At 49.8% G+C, this 5,182-nt stretch overlaps 1 pseudogene across 1 annotated transcript; it reads left to right on the top strand.

The window, feature by feature from the left end:
* The first annotated feature begins 2,272 nt into the window (after positions 1-2,272).
* Positions 2,273-4,106, top strand: LOC105826820 (annotated as a pseudogene). Its single transcript, XR_001138329.1, has one exon. The product of XR_001138329.1 is annotated as a trans-acting T-cell-specific transcription factor GATA-3 pseudogene (transcript).
* The last annotated feature ends 1,076 nt before the right edge of the window (positions 4,107-5,182 follow it).

A 5,182-nucleotide genomic window follows, 5' to 3' on the forward strand; every position in this document is an offset into this window, starting at 1 on the left:
TTATAGTATAGTGACTGAGGGAACACTAGCCAGCCACCTTGTGGCAAGTTAATTACATTGGACCTTTTCCACCTGGGAGGGGAGAGTGAGTCGTTCTAAATGGAATCAATGCATACATTAGATTTGGGTTTGCCTTGCTTGCCTGTACTGTGCAAGCTTACTGTCTCCTCTTTTCCTTCACAGGTTTCACTTTCCAGTAAACCCTTTGTGCTCCTAACTCAGTTTCAGCTCTGCTTCCTAAAGAATGCAATCTGCTTGACAATTTTTTTTTTTTTTTTTTTTGCTATGGGGAAATGGGACATTTGTAACGTGTAGCATGCGTTGAATGGTGATTACTCAAATTATCACCCATGGTGGCTTCAAATGGGATGCAATTGGAGGGCAAGCTTTGTGAAATCAAGTGGCTAGAGCACTTAGTCCCTATGGTGACAAAGATGATTGCAAAGGATATGGCTAGGGCTCACTGCTTCTGATGACCCTAGAGAGCTTACACAGAAAAGAGGACAAATTGAAAGCCTTGAATGTACAACGCAGATCATGGTGGAAAATCAAAGAGCCTCGATGTCAGTATTAAAGTAGTCTTTATTCTCCTGGAGCTGCAGGACAGTATGCCTGAAGATCACGCTCAGGGACTGATCATAAATGTTGCAGAAGTGCAGCATCAATTAAAGATACAGCCTTGCCGGGACTCTTAGGCTAAGTTAAGGGCACTCCTGGGGAAAGAATAGGACCCTAACACCTTGGATAGAAATATCTGGGCATAAGGGTGGGTGTGGTGGCTCATGCCTGTAATCCTAGCACTCTGGGAGGCCAAGGTGGGAGGATCACTTGAGGTCAGGGGTTTGAGACCAGCCTGAGCAAGAGCAAGACCCCATCTCCATAAAAAAATAAAAATAAAAATAAATGTCTGGGTGTAAACAGATGGGGCTGGAAAAAATTTAACCCCCAAATCTCTCTGAACCTTCCTTGTCAGTAGAAGCAGCCCTATATTTCTTGTCTAAAGGTACCAGCCTTCTCATGCATACAAACCTTTTAGTGACTTCCACTAAGGTGTTTGCGTCACAAAAAATGTTCATTCTCCTCAGGACCAACCCTCACAACACCTCATTGCCTCCAATTTCATAATAATTGTTAGATCTCAGCATAGCACAGATGCTCGAATGCCCAAGGGGAAGGGAATGTTGAAGTGGACTTATTATATGTCACCTGCTGAGTGCCCACCTCCAATTCTTCTCTTGGAAGAACTGGGTGGTAGGGTGACACACTGTCTTGTTTTGTCCAGGACTTAAGGGTTTCCTAGGTCGTAGGATTTTCAGTTTTAAAACCAGTACAGTTCCAGGAAAATTGGAAGTTGAGTTGATCATCCTACTGGGAGGACCAGCCTCTTCACTAAGGCATATAATGCTGAGAGGAGCATGAGTATTATTGAAAAGATCTGTGGAATGTCTTCTGCATGCCAGAGATGGTGGGGGAGATGCTTCAGTGGAACTGGGATCCCTGATTTCAGTAGGAAAAATAGGATCTTAAAGGGTACACTATGGGTGATAGTACTTAACTGTCAGAACTAAGGTAGGTGCAATTAATGTAATAAAGCACAGGGATAGGGTGGTAATCAGAGTGTTTTCACCTCCATCTCTTGCAGTGGGTGATTATGGAATTCCCTAGGAATGAAACAGATGTGAAATATAGAATCAGAAAATTCTAGGTCTGGTGGGCAGAAACTTTGCAGACTCCTGGACTCTTACTCTGTTCCCAGACATATTAAGCCAGTTCGCAGTTCTGGATCCCCTTGATTAAGAGGGAGGCCAGGAGACGGAGAGAGCGCGAGACAGAGTGAGCCACGCAATCTGACCGAGCAGGTCATACTCCTCCTCCTCCTCCTCCTCCTCCTCCTCTCTGCTCCTCGCTGCTCAGGTGACCCGAGGAGAGACTCAGCCTCGGAGGAACCCGGTGCACAGGAGCCTCCCTTGCAGGATTCCAGAGTCCTCGCCCCCTTTTACAATTTGGCCCCTGTTATCCTGCCGTACCTAGTTTTTGGATTTTTTTCCTTTCCTTTCTTCTCTTTGCTAAACCACCCCTCAAGGATTTTTTCAAAGCCCTCTGGTTCGCTCACCTTTCCTTCCCAAACTTCCCATTCTCCCACTGAAGCGAATCATTAAGCGACCCCCCCGGCCCTCAGTCGGCAGGAGCCCCCCGACCTCCCAGGCCGACCGCCCTCCCTCTCCGCCCGCGGGTGTCGGGCCGGCGAAAGGGCACGAGCGCAGCCGAGGCCATGGAGGTGACGGCGGACCAGCCGCTCTGGGTGAGCCACCACCACCCCGCGGTGCTCAACGGGCAGCACCCGGACACGGACACGCACCGCCCGGGCCTCGGCCACTCCTACGTGGACCCGGCGCAGTACCCGCTGCCGGGGGAGGTGGATGTACTTTTTAACATCGACGGTCAAGACAACCACGTCCCGTCCTTCTACGGAAACTCGGTCACAGCCACGGTGCAGAGGTACCCCCCAGCCCACTACGGGAGCCAGGTGTGCCCCCCGCCCCTGCTGCACGGGTCCCTGCCCTGGCTGGATGGCGGCAAAGCTCCGGGCGGCCACCACACCGCTTCGCCTTGGAACCTCAGCCCCTTTTCCAAGACTTCCATCCACCACGGCTCCCCGGGGCCCCTCACGGTCCACCCCCCAGCCTCGTCCTCCTCCCTGTCCGGGGGCCACGCCAGCCCGCACCTCTTCACCTTCCCGCCCACCCCGCCCAAGGACGTCTTCCGGGACCCGTCGCTGTCCACCCCGGACTCGGCCAGCTCGGGCCAGCAGGACGAGACAGAGTGCCTCAAGTACCAGGTGCCGCTGCCCGACAGCATGCAGCTCGAGTCGTCGCACTCCTGCAGCAGCGTGCGCACCCTGGGGGGAGCCTCCTCGTCAGCCCACCACCCCATCACCACCTACCCGCCCTACGTGCCCGAGTACAGCTCCGGACTCGTCCCCTCCAGCAGCCTGCTGGGCGGCTCCCCAACCGGCTTCGGAGGCAAGTCGAGGCCCAAGGACGGATCCAGCACAGAAGGCAAGGAGTGCGTGAACTGCGGGACAACCTCCACCCCACTGTGGCGGCGAGACGGCACCGGGCACTACCTGTGCAACACCTGTGGGCTCTACCACAAAGTGAACGGACAGAACTGGCCCCTCATTAAGCCCAGGGGAAGGCTGTCTGCAGCCAGGAGAGCAGGGACGTCCTGTGCAAACTGTCAGACCACCAAGACCATGCTCTGGAGGAGGAATGCCAACGGGGCCCCTGTCTGCAACGCCTGCGGGCTCTACTACAAGCTGCACAATACTAACAGACCCCTGACCATGAAGAAGGAAGGCATCCAGACCAGAAACCGGAAAATGTCTAGCAAATCCAAAAAGTGTACGACACGCTGGAGGACTTCCCCAAGAACAGCTCATTTAACCCGGCCGCCCTCTCCAGTTACATGTCCTCCCTGAGCCACATCTCGCCCTTCAGCCACTCCAGTCACATGTTGACCACGCCCATGCCGATGCACCCACCGTCCAGCCTGTCCCTTGAACCTCACCATACTTCCAGTATGGTCACCGCCATGGGTTAGAGGCCCGCTCGACGCTCACTGGGCTCCACGCGAGAGTCCCCGAAGCCCCTTTGACTTGCATTTGTGCAGGGGCAGTATCATGAAGACTGAAGGCCATGGATATATGTTTTCGAAGGCAGAAAGCAAAATGATGTTTGCTACTTTGCAAAGGAGCTCACTGTGGTGTCTGTGTTCCAACCACTGATTCTGGGTCCCATTTGTGAATAAGCCATTCAGACTCTCATCCCCTATTTAACAGGGTCTCTAGTGCTGTGAAAAAAAATGCTGAACATTGCATATAACTTATATTGTAAGAAATACTGTACATTTGAGGAAGACTCTATTGCATCTGGGTAGCTGTAAGGCATGAAGGAGGCCAAGAAGTTTAACGAATATGGGGGAAAATAAAGTATGGAAACTAAGAAGAAACTAGGTCTGATATCCAAATAGACAAACTGCCAGTTTTGTTTCCTTTCACTGGCCACAGTTGTTTGATGCATTAAAAGAAAAAAAACAAAACAAAACAAAATATAATAAAAAAAACCAGAGAAAATAAAAAAGCAAAAAAAAAAAAAAAAGAGAAAGAAAAAAGTCATGGGCTAATCATTCATTCAAAGCTGTGGGCCTCTGCAAAGGAAGTGTCTATCGGTTCTGGGCAATCAGTGTTAACACTCGCAAATGCCATCTGCTGTCCTGGGCCGCAAATGCCATCTGCCGTCCTGGGTGTCGGATAGTCCTTCTTTAGGCCTACATGCTTTGTGAACAAGTACCTGTAATTGTTTGTATGTAGAATTCAAAGCACCAAAATAAGAAAAGATGTAGATTTATTTCATCATATTATACGGACTGAATTGTTGTATAAATTTATTTACTGCTAGTGTTTAAGAACTGCTTTCAATACTTTTCCTTCTCTCTCAATTTTTGGTTGAATAAACTAGATTACATTCAGCTGAAAAAAAAAGAGAGAGGCCAAATCTTTTTGAGAAAGGACCCTGCTGCAATGCTATCACAGCTGTAGACTGCAAATCTTCCTCCAAGTGTTCCTTATAGTGGAACCTGTGGCCATTTACTAGAGGACCATGACCAAGGAAAAGGAAATATCTAGAACCTTCTGAGGGTAATCAGATCCTGGCTCTGTATTGATGCTAATTCTTGGAGACCCAGTTTGCCACCGTGGTCCATCACCAGAGTGGGGACTTATGGAGTCAGGTGTTAAGTGAAGTCTTGGTCGGAGTCCATTTCAGTGGGAACTTGCACCCATCCTTGCAGAATCACCACACATTGTTTTTCTGACCCACAGATCCATGGATGGGGTGCTCTTGTAGCAACCCTTGGAACTGTACCTCCCTCTCCTCTCACCCCTACCACCAAAGCAATACCAAACCCCTAGAACAACTGAAGAGATTGGAGCCAAAACCAAGAACCTGAAAAATGGAAGTGTGATGATTCCAACCACACACCCCTGTATAACTTGCCTGTTTGCCCTATGAAAAAAGCCATATAGGTTTTGGAGAATGATTGTGGGCTATTATTAATTTAATCAGGTGATGACACCAATCACAACTATGGTTCCCAAGGTAGAATCTTTACTGGAGCAAAT

This window comes from Propithecus coquereli, unplaced genomic scaffold, assembly GCF_000956105.1.
Source record: "Propithecus coquereli isolate 6110/MARCELLA unplaced genomic scaffold, Pcoq_1.0 Scaffold92, whole genome shotgun sequence".
NCBI classification, from domain to species: domain Eukaryota; kingdom Metazoa; phylum Chordata; class Mammalia; order Primates; family Indriidae; genus Propithecus; species Propithecus coquereli.